At 45.8% G+C, this 15,983-nt stretch overlaps 1 protein-coding gene across 7 annotated transcripts in view; it reads right to left on the bottom strand.

The window, feature by feature from the left end:
* PALM2AKAP2 (PALM2 and AKAP2 fusion) overlaps window positions 1–15,983 on the bottom strand; it is a gene marked incomplete at its 3' end in the record, with an annotated part of 497,367 nt that overhangs the window by 107,864 nt on the left and 373,520 nt on the right. Inside the window, exon 1 of one of the 7 annotated variants that reach the window (XM_082656003.1) lies at window positions 3,186–3,322. The exons of the other annotated variants lie outside the window; for them this stretch is intronic. Of the gene's footprint in view, window positions 1–3,185; window positions 3,323–15,983 lie in introns of those variants that run through there. 7 annotated transcript variants of the gene reach the window in all.

The following is a 15,983-nucleotide window of genomic DNA, read 5'->3' on the forward strand; positions in this document are numbered from 1 at the left end:
CTGGAAAATGTGTTTGAAGGGCATATGTCCAAAACTTAACAGCAGTCATATATCCTTAGAAGGTGATTATCTAACAAAGATATTTCTCTCTCTCTCTCTCTCTCTCCCTCTCTCTCTCTCTCTCTCCCTCTCTCTCTCTCTCTCTCTCCCCCTCCCTCCCTCCCTCCCTATCTATCTCCCCTGATGGCTGATGGACGCACTGCCTCCCTCAGGCCCAAGCCACCCAAAGTGCTCCTGGATGAGGCTGGTGCTAGTGCAAGGCTCTGAAGCTTAAGTTTTTTTAGCATCACAGCAAATCTGCCTCCGGGTGTCAAGTTTGCACAGTACCAAAAAAATGATGCAATCTTCTAGCAAGACTTACTAACATTGCTGAACCTGATAAGTATATTAATCAATCTGAAACTTCCAATAGCTTACACAGGATGCCTGACCAATCAACTAAGCAAATGGTGACTCCCATGTCTCTCAGGATCAAAGGACAGCCATTCCAGAGGCTAATTCATGACAGATCATAGCAGTGCTGAGAAATGTATAAAATTTAAAAATGAAACTGGTTTTCAGAGTCAATTTTCAACATGCTCCTGTTTTAATCATTTAAATCCCTCAACACAACCCCTGTCCAAATTCAATTGCATTTTTATTTGAAACATTTCTCATTTTCCTAATATGTAGAGACTTGTGATGACAACCTTGATAGAAATCTAGGACATGGGTGTTTTAAGAGTCCACCAAATCTATAAAGACAGCAGAATCTAGCCCATAATTATCATAATTAATTAGAAAGTTCAGGGTGTTAACATTTTAGAAGCAACAGTTAATATGTAATTTCTATATTGAAATGCTGAAAGGTTTAGAAATAAAACAACCAGTGGATCATTTTCCCCTCACTTGATAACTAAATTAAGACAACCTCTTCCACTTTATCAGCCAGAGACCCTGAGGCTAGTGAGGCAGAAGGAGGCACTTATGAAAGTGAAATAAATTCTGACAACACTGCCCTGAACTCCGCAGGCAGGAAACTGTTTCAACTGTCATGCCACAACTATGAGATAATGGGTATTTCAAAATGTTTGTCCCATCTCAAAGCCCAGCCTCACACTAGCATCTTGGCATCCCAGAAAGAAGTTAAAAATGAACTCCACTGCCAGAGAAGCATCTCAACACTTAATTGCCCAGTGTATTAGGTAAGGTATCTGGAGACCCAAGGTATATTACTTTCATTTCTTCTGGCTCATGACTAATTTTATTAGTGCAGCTCAAAATAACTGCAGGGCCTACAAGACCCATGGTGTGGCCACTCAAAGGAGAAGATGCCCTTTAAGCAAAGAGCCTATATCAAAACTGGAGAGGAGAGCGCAGGCATCGGACAGCCATTTAGAGGTGCTTTAGGGCAAGTTTCAATTCTTAAAAGGCTTTATGTTTAAAGAAGCAGTGAACTCCTTACTAAATATGCCTCATTTCTAGAACTGTTACTCTGAAATTTTATTGATCAAAGTTGAGGAGGCTGCCAGCAGAAAGAGAGTGTTTAATTAACTTGCGAACGTTTCCAGGAAAAAAGTGTGATGCTTAAATTAACTCTCTTCAATTAGAACAAAGCCAAGGAAACAAATCCCCTGGGATTACACTGCTGAGTGGTGGGTTTGTCCTAATTCAGCCTCCAGGTGCCTGTGACGGGTGATAAGACGGAAGACCGCTTCCTCTGAGAAGTTGTTTGCAGACTGAGGGATAGACTATATGGGGGGGGCGGGGGGTGGTGTGTGTGTGTGTGTGTGTGTGTGTGTGTGTGTGTGTGTGTGTGTGTGTGTGTGTGTGTGTGTGTGTGTGTGTGTGTGTGTGTGTGTGTGTGTGTGTGTGTGTGTGTGTGTGTGTGTGTTTTCTTTTCAAAGGTAAATACGTGGGGGGGGGGGTTAGGTGCTGCGCCTAAAACTGCTACAGGGAAGAGCAGACATCTGCCAAACCACTACTGCCCCACGCGGGAAACCGGGTCTGGAGAAATAATCCACCATCTCTCTACACGAGTCACTTCCCTCCCAGACGCCCCCTTCTGCGGATCAGGGAGAGATCCCCAATGCTGGCCGTCTCGCATCCGTCCAGGGAAACTCAGAAACCAGCTTGCGGGACCCGCTCCCGCGGGCCCACCCTCCGCCTCGTTCCCCACCGCCTGCAGCCGCCGCTTCGCCTTCCGCCCTCACCGGCCACTAACCCCACCGCTCCCCAGCCTGCCTCGCCTCCCTCCGCGGGCTCCCGGACAGCCCGCTCTCCCGGACGTCCATTCAGTCCCCTGTTCTCCGCTACAATTCTCTAGAATTTCTCAGAGCCGCCAGTATCTCCTAGCTCCTATCCCGGGAGGCGCGTCGCCTCCACCGCGATTTCAGAACACTTGCCCCAGCGCTCACCACCACGATCCGCGCCCTCGACTCCCCACAGTGTCCCCACAAAGGGGGCCAAAGAGACCTACCCTCCGGCTTTATCCAGGATAAAACACCAGAGCCTAATAGCTGGGGTCCCAGCCTCAGGCCGAACTTCCAGGCTCAGCTCGGACTCGGTTCCCCCTCCCTCCGCGCGCAGAAGGGCTGCTCCCTCCTCCTGCAGCAGCTCCCCGGACCCCATTCCAAAAGGTTCCAGCTGGCTGAGAACCCGGCCCTCCTCGGCCTCAGTCTCCCTGCAAAGCTCCTGATTTCTGAAAACGCCCCCAGCGCTACCATCAAAGGAGTCAGGACGCGCGCCTTCTTCTCCAGCTGGAACCGCTGGCTCCATCTACCGCGGCTCCCAGGCCTGGAGAGGCGGTTACCGACCTTTGATTTTTCTCTGCTTTTCCTGTACAGCCCGACTCTGTGTGTATTTGGCGGAGGGGGTGGGAGGGAGGTGGTATTCTTAAGTTTAGTTTTTAAAGCATATATAAGTGAGTAAGTATTGAATAAAGCAGCCAAAAGCTGGCCCTCCCCCAAACCTAGGAATTCAAAGCCACAGGGTCACAGCCCTTTCCAGCCAGGCCCCCGCCCCGCACACGCTCCACTAGGCAAGGACCATAAAAGCCCTTTAAAGTCCGCGGTGCATCAGAGGGCCTCCCAAGAGACCAATCCCTCTCAAGCCACCCTCTCCCCGCGCGCCCGAGGCCCCAACACCAGGAGGGGGCCCCAGGGACTTGGTTTCCTGGGTCGCCGCGCCTGAGCTTGGACACCCACCTCTGGGCGCCGGACGGAGGCGCTGTCCTCGGCCTCCGATCTAGCGCGGCGCGGCCGCTACCTCCTCCTCGGGGCGTCGGGGAGACTCCGCGGAAACGCGTTCGGCAGGCCCCGGCTGGGGCGAGCGCATCTGCCGAGAGCCGCGGCCGCTCTGCGCTCTGGAGGGCCGGGAGCGCCGCCCGCCTGCTCCCGGAGCCCGCCCCTTCCCCGCCCCCTTCCCAGCGCCTGGGGCAGAGGTCTGGCCCTCCGCTTCCATATCCCCTCCCCAACCACTCGCACCTTCTGTATGTGGCTTTGGCGAAATCTTGGCACACACTGAGAAACCAAGAAATGAATGAATGGATAGACTGGAGGGATGGAGGGATGGGGCAAGTGAAGACGAGTATTTCCTAACTGGGGAGAGGGCACTGTGTCTGGGTACGTGGACCTGTGTTAGCGCACGTGTGGCCGTGTTGGCGTGCGTGCATCTGGACGTGTGCGTTGGTGTATACATACGTGCGTATGAGTGTATATGGAAGTGTGTGGCTGCGTGTGCGCTCTCACAAGGCCGGCACCGCTGAGTTCCTATCCGAGGGGTCGAGCTCCCCATCCCTTACCAGCACCAAGGCTGTGTCCGGGTAAGCAGGACCGCCGGGAGCCGGTGGGAGACGCGTCTTTGTGTGTTTTGGGCCTCTCCGTGACGTGGTCCAGAGGCTGAGGGACAGGGATGCTTCTGGTTCACTGGCTCTCCAGAGCCTTCATGCTGCCCTCCCTGTTGTGGCAGCTGGTGGCTTGGTGTCAGAGCTCGTGTGTTAACAAAGCCAGCGGTGGGGAAGGAGGCAGCTGATACACCGCGTGGGGCTGGATCCGGCGGGTGGCCAGCCATCCCCCACTCCCAAGCTGTCTGAAATTTCAGCTTGTAATCCCCTCCCCCACCATGAATATTTAAATAATGTTAATGACCTTCTGAAGATGGACCTTCTAGAAATCCTGGGAGGACACACACAGAAACACCTCACACAGAAAAGAGTATTTTTAAAACCAAGGTGTTCTATGCGGAGGAAATATAACCATGATATGTCGTCAGATTTCTTGAATTCAACTTTCCACTAGGCATGATCAAGGTTTTCATTTCCCTCTCCACCTCTGCAAGTCAGAGCCCCTTACTCCCCTAGTTTCCATCCTCTGTTGGCCGCTTTTTTTCTGAACCGCTGGCCAAAATCCCGGGGTCCTCTTCTGAGAATCAATTCTGCCTGCCACACACAGCAGGGAAAGACAACTGCCAGGGACCTTGATTTCCCATACAAGAAACGGTAACATGGGGACCTGTCCAGAAAGCCTGTCCAGCTAAAGACATTAAAAATAGCATCAACCCCGGAAAAGGCTTCTTTACTGTCTGAAGGCTTATTCACACCTTCACCAAAGGGGAGGTGGGGATGCAGTGAAGGCTACAATGGAGACCTCAGCGGTTGTCCTCAGTGTTCCTGAAAATCTATAGGCTTCTTTTTCTTGGCATTTAGGAATTGTTTCACCAGCCTTTTTGCATGTTTGTCTCTTACACTATTGAATTTCAACAGAATTTACTGACCAGTGGTTGGAGATTACAGTTTTAGCCTCAGTCAATCCCTTTCTTTCCTTTTCTTTTCTTTCTTCCTTTCCTCCTTCCTTCCTTCCTTTCTTTCTTTCAGCTCTTCATGGCACTAACCTGAGTTAAATATTTGGGTGCCCTACATTGTGATCTATTTTTAACATTTTAATAGCATGTGAAAACTCACATTGAAATGAGCATGTCTGGGGACACTTATTTATTTATATGGACCATAGACTCTTCAAGGAAAAATTCTAAACTTACAGCAGAGGTGAGATTTTTATAAACAGTATTAGGGCATCATCACTTTCTTCCTATATTCCTAAATTAGAATGTATCATTTACCAAATTTGTTTCCTTATTAGAAATATTACAGCAATACTGAATTCTTTCCGAAAGCAATGTCAGTGTTAATATTACTGTAATATTATTTTTAAATATGAATTAATTAATGCTAATTTTCTGTTAATTTTAAAGTTCTGGCATATTCTACAGAAAACTACTGGGAATATTAATTTAGGAAAAGTACATGTTCAATAGATATTAATTTACAAGAACATTTCCTTTTCTTTCATCTTATAAGATATTAAAGAGGAAGCCATGATTAAGCTACACTTTTTTAAAATGAAAGCCTTGGTACATACCAGGGACCAGAAATATTTGTTTAATTTGTTCAGTGAAATCAATGCAAGGGTATGAACATCTGCATGTGAAAGTAAAAACTGTTTTCAATTAACATTTATTTCCCCCTAGGTCAGCGGTTCTCAACCAAGGGTGATTTGATGCTTCCCCCCCACCGCCCCCGCCACCCACCCAGACATTTTGGAAATGTCTGAAGACGTTTTTGATTGTCATATTGTCATAATGGGGGTGGGGTGCTACTGACATCTAACGGTTAGAGGCCAGGGATGTCGCTAAATATACTGAAGGGTATGGTGCAGTCCCACAGCAACAAAGGATCGTTGTATCCCAAATGTCAAGAGTGCCGATGTTGAGATATCTTGCCCTGGACCCAAAGCCAGGACTAAGGACCACAGATAGCAGGACCATGTCTGCATTTATTAAAAATGCAAATTCCTGGGCTCCACCTTTACCTACTAAGTCAGAATCTCTGGGGGCAGGACCAGGGAAACTGTTTTAACAGCTCCTAGGTGATTCTTAAGAACATGAAAGTATAAGAAACACTGGAGGGCTTCCCTGGTGGCTCAGTGGTTAAGAATCCGCCTGCCAATGCAGGGGACACGGGTTCGAGCCCTGGACCGGGAAGATCCCACATGCTGCAGAGCAACTAAGCCCGTGTGCCGCAACTACTGAGCCTGCACTCCAGAACCTGCGAGCCACAACTCCTGAAGCCTGGGCGCCTAGAGCCCGTGCTCTGCAACAAGAGAAGCCACCACAGTGAGAAGCCCGCGAACCACAACAAAGAGTAGCCCCCTGCTCACGGCAACTAGAGAAAGCCCGCGCACAGCAACAAAGACCCAATAAATAATAAAATAAATTTAAAAAATTTAAAAAAAAAAAGAAACACTGGAGATGGGAAAGGCTGGCTTCTTACCCAGTGCATGCTTATGGGCTCATCACACTGTATGTGTCTTAACATGATAATGGTTATTAGAGCTGAGAATATTTTGTGAAATATATAGGCTCCTTGATCCATGTAAGAAGCACTTATGAAGCAAATAAAGGGCTACTGATTCTGTGAAGACAAACAAACAGAGCTGGGATATGAAAATGTTAAACACTCCCTACACCATTTAGGACATCACGCCTTCTATGGAAATGTTGCTTGGCAAGAGGGGAGGTCATGATTTTTTTCCCCCTATGGCTTAAGTGTACATTTTTGCTTATGTTGCCTGCCCATTTTAAATGGTGCCCCTGAGCAAGAGTGGCCTCCAGGGGACACAAGAAATAGAATGTACTTACTAGAGTAACACCGAAAGTAAAGGTTGGGTTTCTGGGAAAGAAGTCAGCCTAGACACAGATTGACAGAGCCTCTTCTTCCTCCCCAAGCTTAGAGAAGAATAGAAGCTGAAAGAAAGACCCATGAGTTGCTCAGAGAGCTGATCTGAAAACCCAAAGAAGGGGCCAAGACTGGTCAATCATAAAGAATTTGCCATTTCTTCCTTCTGGCAAGGAGAAAGGCCAAAAAGCATCAGCTGGGTATACTCCTCAAGTACTAAATGTGTCCTACAGAAAATAAAGGCTTGCTAGAAAAAAAAGAGTAAGAATAAGATGGAAAAACAAAGAAAACCAGCACCAAGAAGGCTGGCCCCCATCAAACCAATAGCCTTAGATCTGTTGGGCTTTCCCAGCAAGTACCAGGTAAAGTCATTGGAAAGTTAGGAACAATCCCAATCCCAAGGGCATCCCCATGGGACCAGATGCACCACTGCAAATCTAAGAGAAGAAACAAACAGGGGGAAATATTTGCAACACATATAACAACGGGTTACTATTTCTAATATGGAAAGAGTTCTTACAAATCAATATGAAAATTGAAGAAAATTACCAACTATCTGATTGAAAAAAACAAACCAGTCATTTATAGATAAGTAATTATAACTGGCCATTGAACTTAGGAAAAGATGCCGAAACTCTTTCTCATTAAAAAAAAAAATGCAGGGCTTCCCTGGTGGCACAGTGGTTGAGAGTCCACCTGCCGATGCAGGGGACACGGGTTCGTGCCCTGGTCCGGGAAGATCCCACATGCCGCGGAGCGGCTGGGCCCGTAAGCCATGGCCGCTGAGCCTGCGCGTCCGGAGCCTGTGCTCCGCAGCGGAAGAGGCCATAGCAGTGAGAGGCCCGCGTACCGCAAAAAAAAAAAAAAAAAAAAAAAAAAAAATGCAGTGAAAATACTGGAATAATATATTTTGCCTATATCAGTATATACATAAAATACAAATATTATCTATCATTGGTGAGAGAATGATGAAAATTAAGTATTGAACACTGTTGAAGGGAATATAAATTGATGTTAATAAATTGGTAAATTTGTTATACAATTTGGTGATATCTCTTAAAATTAAAAAAAATGCTTATACACTTGAATTTGCAATTCACTTTTGGAATTCAGAAGGTTATAAGATCTGCGAGTTAGAAGAAGACTGAAGTGGTAGGGAGGAGTCAGTGAATAAGAAATTCCTGATCACAGAATGGCCAAAATAAAGAGACTGTTTAATATAAACTTTTAAAATTGCTTGCTGTGCAATGTTGTGATGTAAGTACTTCAGGTAACCCCTAGACCTCTGATAACAGTATTTGTTCGGAGAACCAAAGGCAAGGGGCTAACATATGGCCTGGTGCAGACTGGATATCACACAAGAAGGATGTGAGATTAAGAATTCAGACAAGATGGGAAATCAGAACAAGAAGTGACCAGGAGAACTAATTCCATCCCACCGGAGTTAACCACTTGAGTTAAAAGTCCATAAAAATGGGCTTCCCTGGTGGCGCAGTGGTTGAGAGTCCACCTGCCGATGCAGGGGACACGGGTTCGTGCCCTGGTCCGGGAAGATCCCACATGCCGCTTCTGGCCGCTGAGCCTGTGCTCCGCAACGGGAGAGGCCACCACAGTGAGAGGCCTGCATACCGCAAAAAAAACCCACAAAAAAACAACATAAAAAAATCCATAAAAATAGTGGGGTGGGCACTGGACCACCTCTAACACTTTGTGGGTAAGGGTCCAAGTAATTTTAATTTAAATATAAAAGGAATAATTTTCCTCTGAAGGCTGTGGGACTTGTGACAGCCAGCCCACAAACTCCTAGGATGCACACAGATCTTTGGCTTATTTTCTGATTCTGGTCGTGGTTTTACCCGATTCATCTGGATGTCTTGTTTGTTTATGGATTTCCCACTTAAGACATTTCTCCACTGATCTCTGATTTTTATAAAAGGGCAAAAATGTCATCTCTAGATAATTGTAAGGAATGCTGCTTACATCCTTGGCTTTTCCATAGAAGAGATATTTCATCCATAGACTGTTTTAACCATCAACTTTCTGAATGAATGCACAACATATAAGACAGGATATGGACTGTTTGTTCTGACTTATAGTTGTTTTATCAAATTAAAAACACTCTTCTCAAAACCATCTCTTCTCTAGTATCAAGTCTGGTTTCTGAGTGATGGTCAGCTCTTAAAATTTTGAATATCAGTGTTTCCCAAGCTAGCCCACGTTGAGAGTAGCTGGAAAACTGGGGGCCGGGGGGGGGGGGGGGGAAGCCTGGGTTAATTTCCCTAGAAGATCTGGGGCTCAGGAATCTATATTTGTTTAAGCCTCTCACATGATTCTATGACATAGCCTGGTCTGGGACCCACTTGGGGTGGACACAATTATCTTTAGGCAGGGGAAGGAGAGAGCAAGTGAACACAGAGACAGGGATGGCTGTCACATGAGAACACTTGGCTTTGGGACCATGTTTACTCCCGTTCTTGGCCTAGTTTGTGGCTGCCTGCCTTTCCTTCATTTCCTCTCCAGGATCTCCAGCTTCCTGTGCCCGAGTAAGTTCCTTTCCAGCCTGTTCCACATATATTTCCTTTCCCTGCATCCTCACACTTGGCCTCTCCTTTGCCAAATCCTCTAACACAAGGAAATGGTGACCTGAAGACATTCACCCCAATGCTTGAGACTCTTTTTTCAAAAGACTTTTAAAAACACTCCAAAGAAACATCCCCAAACCCAAGCAACTTTTGCCCATCTAACTGCTTTCATTTTGTCCCACATTATAGCTGGACTGTGCCTTCTCTACATTGACAAAGGGACATTGTGCATCCAGATTTCCCCTTGTAATATACATTTAAAGGGTACCATTATAAAGTGCAAGTCATACAGTGTTCCAGACTAAAATCATCAATGAAATGCAGCAACATGGAAGTTGCTTGTTGGAAAGGATGCAGAAAAAAAGCTACATGTGCAGGGGAAAGGCAGGGCGGGGAAGGGAGAGAGAGCACAGACGACAGAGTCCCCCTGTGAGGGAAGCAAGAAGGCACAGGAAGGCCACGTGGGACCACTGTGGGCTCCACCTTCCTCTTTACAGAGGCCTCAAAGCTTAAGTGTTAATGAGAAGAATGTACTCGTGTAATACTTTGGTAATTAACAACAAAGCCCGGAGGCTCAAGTTCTTTGTTTCCTGGCTGGGAATTTTATCTCATTTAACAACTGAAGCATTTAAAAAATCTAGTAAACACTCTGGAGTTCATGCCCTAATGGAGACACAGCATGGAACAAGGTGCTTTTAAGGCACGGCATCACAAACACAAAGTCTGCTAAATATACTTGGAATGTACCGGAAGGGACCCAGCCTGTTTAGACACAACCATGGGAGCAGCGCCCCCAGCTAGGAAGGCAGTTTCTGTTGAGTAAATCCAGTGAATTTGCTTCTCATTAGCGATCCGTGTTTTATTTTATTTATTTATTTATTTTTGGCTGCACCACAGGCTTGCGGGATCTTAGTTCCCCAGACCAGGGATGGAACCCGGGGCCTCAGCAGTGAAAGCGCTGAGTTCTAACCACTGGACGGCCAGGGAATTCCCAGCGATCTGTGTTCTAAATACAAAACTACCTTTTTTTCTGGGGGTACTTAATTCCTTTTCAGTTTAGGTAACATGAGAATGATTTTTTAGTTTTTAAAAAATGGGACCGTAACATTTTCCCAGTCATGCTCAAGTGTTTTCCTACGAACTCTTAATTACAGGCTGTTAATTTATGGAAAGAACCATAAGGATATTCAGTACTATTCAGGGAAACTTGACATTTTAAACTTTAATAATTCTGATCATCGGAGAGGGGTGGCCTTTGCAGTAAGCAGTCTCTGACTTACTGGTCAAGTATTTTAATATTGAGAACAACCCAACAAGACAGTAGGCTTTTTCCTTCTACGATACTGAATATATTAAATTACTTATCCAGGCGTGAAGGTGAGTTCACTGAATATGATGGGGGAATACTCCGAAGGCAGTCTGAGTTTATCTACACAGAGTAAGTTAATTACTTACCTAAGTAACAATGAAGATTATAAAATGTTAAAGACCATTTAGATACGGAGAATAATAATGGCTTCTTCTACAGCATATTAAAAGCTTCTGTTGGGAGGGGACCATGACCTACGTAAAATCACTTTAGAAACCATAACAGCTTATGATAAAGTCAACTAAAGCATAAAAACCCACATAATCTGTGAAGAGCCTCCGACGCCTCAAGTAAAGGCCTTTGCCTTCTCTCCTGCTTCTTTTCCTTCTCCCTCTCCTTTCTCTCTTCTTTTTCTTTTTTTTTTAAATTGTTTTTTTGGCGTATAGTTGATTTACAATGTTGTGTTAGTTTCTGCTGTACAACGAAGTGAATCAGCCATACGTATACATACATCCACTCTCTTCTAGACTCCATTCCAATATAGGTCATTACAGAGCACCGAATAGAGTTCCCTGTATACAGTAGGTTCTTATTAGTTATCTTTTATATGTCGTAATTTGTATATGTCAATCCCAATCTCCCTCCTTTGTCTTCTTTTCCCCTTCCTTCCTTCCTTCCTTCCCTCCCTCCCTCCCTCCCTGCTTTCCTTCCTCCCTTCCTTCCTAGTTCCTTTTCTTTTTAGACCACAGCCTAGTAAATTTTAGGAGCAGGCACTGCAAACTCAAATACCTTCCAAAGCCAGACTATAGAAATAGTTTGTGACTCCTGTGAAGGACTGCTAATTAATTTATAGACTGACCGAGATAAGATAGGCCAGCACGAACAGAGAACTGTGCGTTTAGACAGATGGCTGCCACCGCTTCTGTTTTATATCAGGCATTTTCTTAACTTGCTTGGGATGAGTGAGGGCATATCCAAATGTCAGACAAATGAGAATTAGAGCTAGGAGGCACATTACGTCACCCCAGCCACGTTCCTCATTTTACAGTATAGCGAAGTGTCAGTGAAATCCAGGGTCTCTGGAGCTAAAGACCAGGGTTCGAATCCTGGTCTGTCATTTATCAGCTGTGTGACCTTGGGAAAGTTGCTCAGCATCTCCATCTCTCCGAATCCTCACCTAGAAAAGGCAGATCATGAGAACATCTACCTGCAGTGTCACATCTACAATATGACTGTTGTGAGCGTAAAATGAGACCATCCATGTAAAGCTGTAAGCCCGAGGCCAGCTACAATGTTAGTTGTTATCAGTGAAAGCAACTGAATCCTAGAAGGGGGATGGGACTTACACAAAACCACCAGGCAAAATTGGGTCAAGGTCAGGACTCAGACTCAGGCCTGCTCACTCTTAGGTCAGGGCTAATTTCTTTGCTGTAAGCTTGCTTTCTTTGGTATTTTTGTCATTTCTAAAGAAAACAATAAACAACAATTACATGGCATGATGAGTGAAAGCTCTGGTTAATTTGGTTTTAAGGCCAGAGTCATATCTATGACCCACCTCTGGCCAGACAAGTGCAGAAGCAGTGGTTACCATCTGTATAGGCAGGATGGTTGTGCTGTCAGTATGGTTACGTGCCCACCATCTCTATCACAATATCCTAGAAATATTTCTCTCTCAGCCTTTTGCCTTGGAGTTTTGCTTTGAGTTCTGTTAAAGTCTCCAGCCTGTTCTCAATATTCTGGAATATTCTGCAGACAGAGGATGCTGCCACAGACCTGAATATCAGAGAGGGGAAGTAAAGCCTTCATGCCGACATGCGTGTGTGCTGTGGTTTGCGGCCACTCTCTGGAGGGGGTCCCCGCCAGGCACTGTATCCAGAGTGCTTGGTTCCTACAAGATGGGGGGACCATCTTACCCCAGGGCAGGGCCCTGCCAGGGAGAAATGAGCCCTCACTGCTCCCCTCCCCTTCCAGCCTTAGCTCTACCTTCTGCTTTCATTTACTCTGGGTCGGTATCACTCAGTCGGCCCTGGATCCACCAGTTATTTCGCCCATTCTAGTCACATTAGGCTCTTTACCTAGAAAGCCCTTCTTACCAGTCAAGGCCTATTTGACTCCCCGGCTTCAAGCCTGCCCCCAAGGCTGCTGTTTCCAGGGGCTCCATCCACAACCTTCTTCCGCACTGCCATTATCCTGACCCTCCCCTTGACAGAGGCACTCTATCCAGGGCAGCCTAGAGTCTTACCTTGGGTTCAGCATCTTCCCTTGAACACCCATCAAACACACACACTCCAACTCAACTGCTTACTAACCTCCCCTCACTCATCTGCCCTGTATTTCCTGACTCAAGGGTCCCACAGTCCCTGTGGTCACTCGCCCTCTTCCTCACTGTGGTCAAGCTACTCTGGCCCCTGTTACTGCCCCCACTGCCCCTTCACAGGTCACTCCTCCTTTCCCACCTGGACTATTCAATGGCCTTTTAGCAGATCTCCCTGTCCTTGGCCTCTCCCCCTTCCTGACCACCCTTCACAATGCATCTGAGTTAGCTTCCCAAACCAGTCTCCAATGACTCCTCTTGCCAAAATGGAGATTCCCTGTCACTCAATCACTCATCCGCTCAACAGACATTTATTAAGATTCTCCCATGTGTGAGGCCATTGTAGGTGCCAGGGATACGGCAGTGAACAGTCAAGTGCTTTCTCTCATCCTCAAGCCGCTGGGCCTGGAGGTGGGATGGGTGTTCTTGTTCTTTACTGCTTCTTCCAGACTACTGTCCTCCTTTCTCAATATACAATCCCCCTCCCTCATTACCTGAAGACTTTAGCATCTGTCACTCTCTCCAACATTCTCATTATAAGTCTTAATGATTATAACATCCATGTGGATAAGTCTTTGACTATCCTGGCCTCTTAGTTTTTTAATTTTTAAAAAATAACTATTATTGGGACTTCCCTGGTGGTCCAGTGGTTAAGACTCTGAGCTTCCACTGCCGGGGCACGGGTTCGATCCCTGGTGGGGGAAGATCCTGCATGCCGTGAGGTGCAGCCAAAAAAATCCATAAATAAATAAATAAATAATAAATTTTTAAAAATAACATTGTCTTCCTACTTCAGCCATCCGGTTCCATGGTCCCATCCTAGACCTTGTAATTACCAATAACCGTGCACCCTTCATAATCTCAGTTTCAAACATCCTATTCTCTAACCACCACTCTTTCTTTTTTTTTTTTTAATTAATTAATTTATTTATTTATTTTTGGCTGCACTGGGTCTTCGTTGCTGCGTGGGGGCTTTCTGTAGTTGTGGCGAGCAGGGGCCACTCTTCCTTGCAGTGTGTGGGCTTCTCATTGTGGTGGCTTCTCTTGTTGCGGAGCATGGGATCTAGGCGTGTGGGCTTCAGTAGTTGTGGCTCGCAGGATCAGTAGTTGTGGTGTACGGGCTTCGTTGCTCTGAGGCATGTGATATCTTCCCAGGCCAGGGCTCAAAACCATGTCCCTTGCATTGGCAGGCGGATTCTTAACCACTGTGCCACCAGGGAAGTCCCACACTCTTTCTACTACTATGCCAACTCCAATAATTCTCCAACCCCATGACCAAGGCTAATCCAATGATTCCATTATGCATCATTGTTCCTCATCCCTCCTGGTCTCATTCTTTCTGTAGCTTAGATTCCACGGTCCATCCCTTGTGTACGCTCTCAACTCCTTTGTCTGTCTCTCCCTTTGCCATATTCACCCTGTAATCAGTAACCCCAGATCAGTCCAACTCTTTGTCCGTTCCACATCTGCATTCAACACTGACATGATTAGACAAATACGTACAACCACCTGGCCAGTCTCACTTCAAACTGATGACTGCTTCCTTTACGTGGTGCCTGGAGATGCTATTTACATTTCCCCAGTCCATTCACTCCCCTACTCTGGCGATGACTAGGTACACCTTCTCCTTTTCCCTTATACGCTTCTTGCTCCATGTCACTCTCATCTGATGTCCTGGCTTCCCATCTCACTGAGTAAGAAGAGGTAATGAGAAGATGGCCTTCCCTCTTGTGACTATGAGCACATGCCCCTGACCCTAGCTAAGGCCATCTCCTCCATTTGCACTGGATCCCGTCCCTTCTTACCCCTTCCAGGACATCACTCCCCCAACTGTATCCTCTCCTGCAACATAAATTTTCTCTCACCTCACAAGGTCTACTGTGATCTCTCCCACTTTAGAAACAAACAAACAAACAAGAAAACCAAAAAAAAAACTTCTCTTAACCCTACAGCCTTCTGCAGCTACCACCTCAATTTTCTATTCCCCCTTAGATCAAGCATATTTAAAAGAGAGAGTTCTACTTATTGTCTCCATTTCCTGCCCCCATCACCCCCATTCTTTCTTTTGTCCTCGTTGCCCCACCGACAGAGCATTGGTCACAGACAACATGACCTCTCCAGGCTGCCCAACCCAATGACCATTTCTCAGAACTCATCTTACTCGACCTTTCAGCAGGATTTGACACAGATGTTCGGTCACTCCTTTTTGAACTACTTCCTTCATTTGGCTTCCCAAATACTCCTCTCTCCTGGTTCCTCACAGACCTCACTAGCCATTCTTTCTTGGTCTCCTTTTGTTCCTCATCTTCCAAATCTTTAATATAGGCTGATCCAGGACTAGGGCCTCCACTCCTTCTTTCCTTCTATCCCTCTGTGATCTCATCCTGTCTTGTGGCTATGTACTGATGAGTCCCAGATTTCTATCTCAGCCTGCCCTCTGCCTGAACTCCAGACTCACACCTGACCTCTCCACTTGGATGACTAGAAGGCATCTTAAACTTAACAAGTGCCCAGAAAATTCTTAATTTCCTCCCCAAATCTGCTCCTCCCATAGTCTTGCCCACCTGATTAAAGACAGACTCCATTCTTCCAGCCACAACCGTGTCACTCCCATCTGACAATATTCTGATTTATTTTTCTCCAAAGCACTTATCATTGTCTTTCATATAATATACCTGCTTGTTTCTTTGTTTCTTGTCTATCTCCCCTTACTAAAAAGTAACCTATATGCATACAGGATTATAGTCTCTTTAGTTAATTTCTAGATGCCCACAGCTTGGCATAGAGTAGGTGCTAATTAAAATTTGTTGAATAAACCAAAAAAATGTGTTCATGGAGCTTATATCCTAATACAGTGTGAAGAATGGGGAAAGATAAAAAAAACCAACAAGGGAGAAGAATGCCAGATAATATGAAATAAGATAACAGGATAGAAAATCAAAGGTCAGTTGAATTAACCCATGTAGCTATTAGAAATACATTATTGTCAGGAGGTGGTAATTGTTATAAAGAAAAATAAGGCAGGGGAAAGGGATGACATTGATGGCCCACTGGGAGTGGGTACTA

This window comes from Grampus griseus, assembly GCF_964374135.1.
Source record: "Grampus griseus genome assembly, chromosome: 6".
Lineage (NCBI taxonomy): Eukaryota > Metazoa > Chordata > Mammalia > Artiodactyla > Delphinidae > Grampus > Grampus griseus.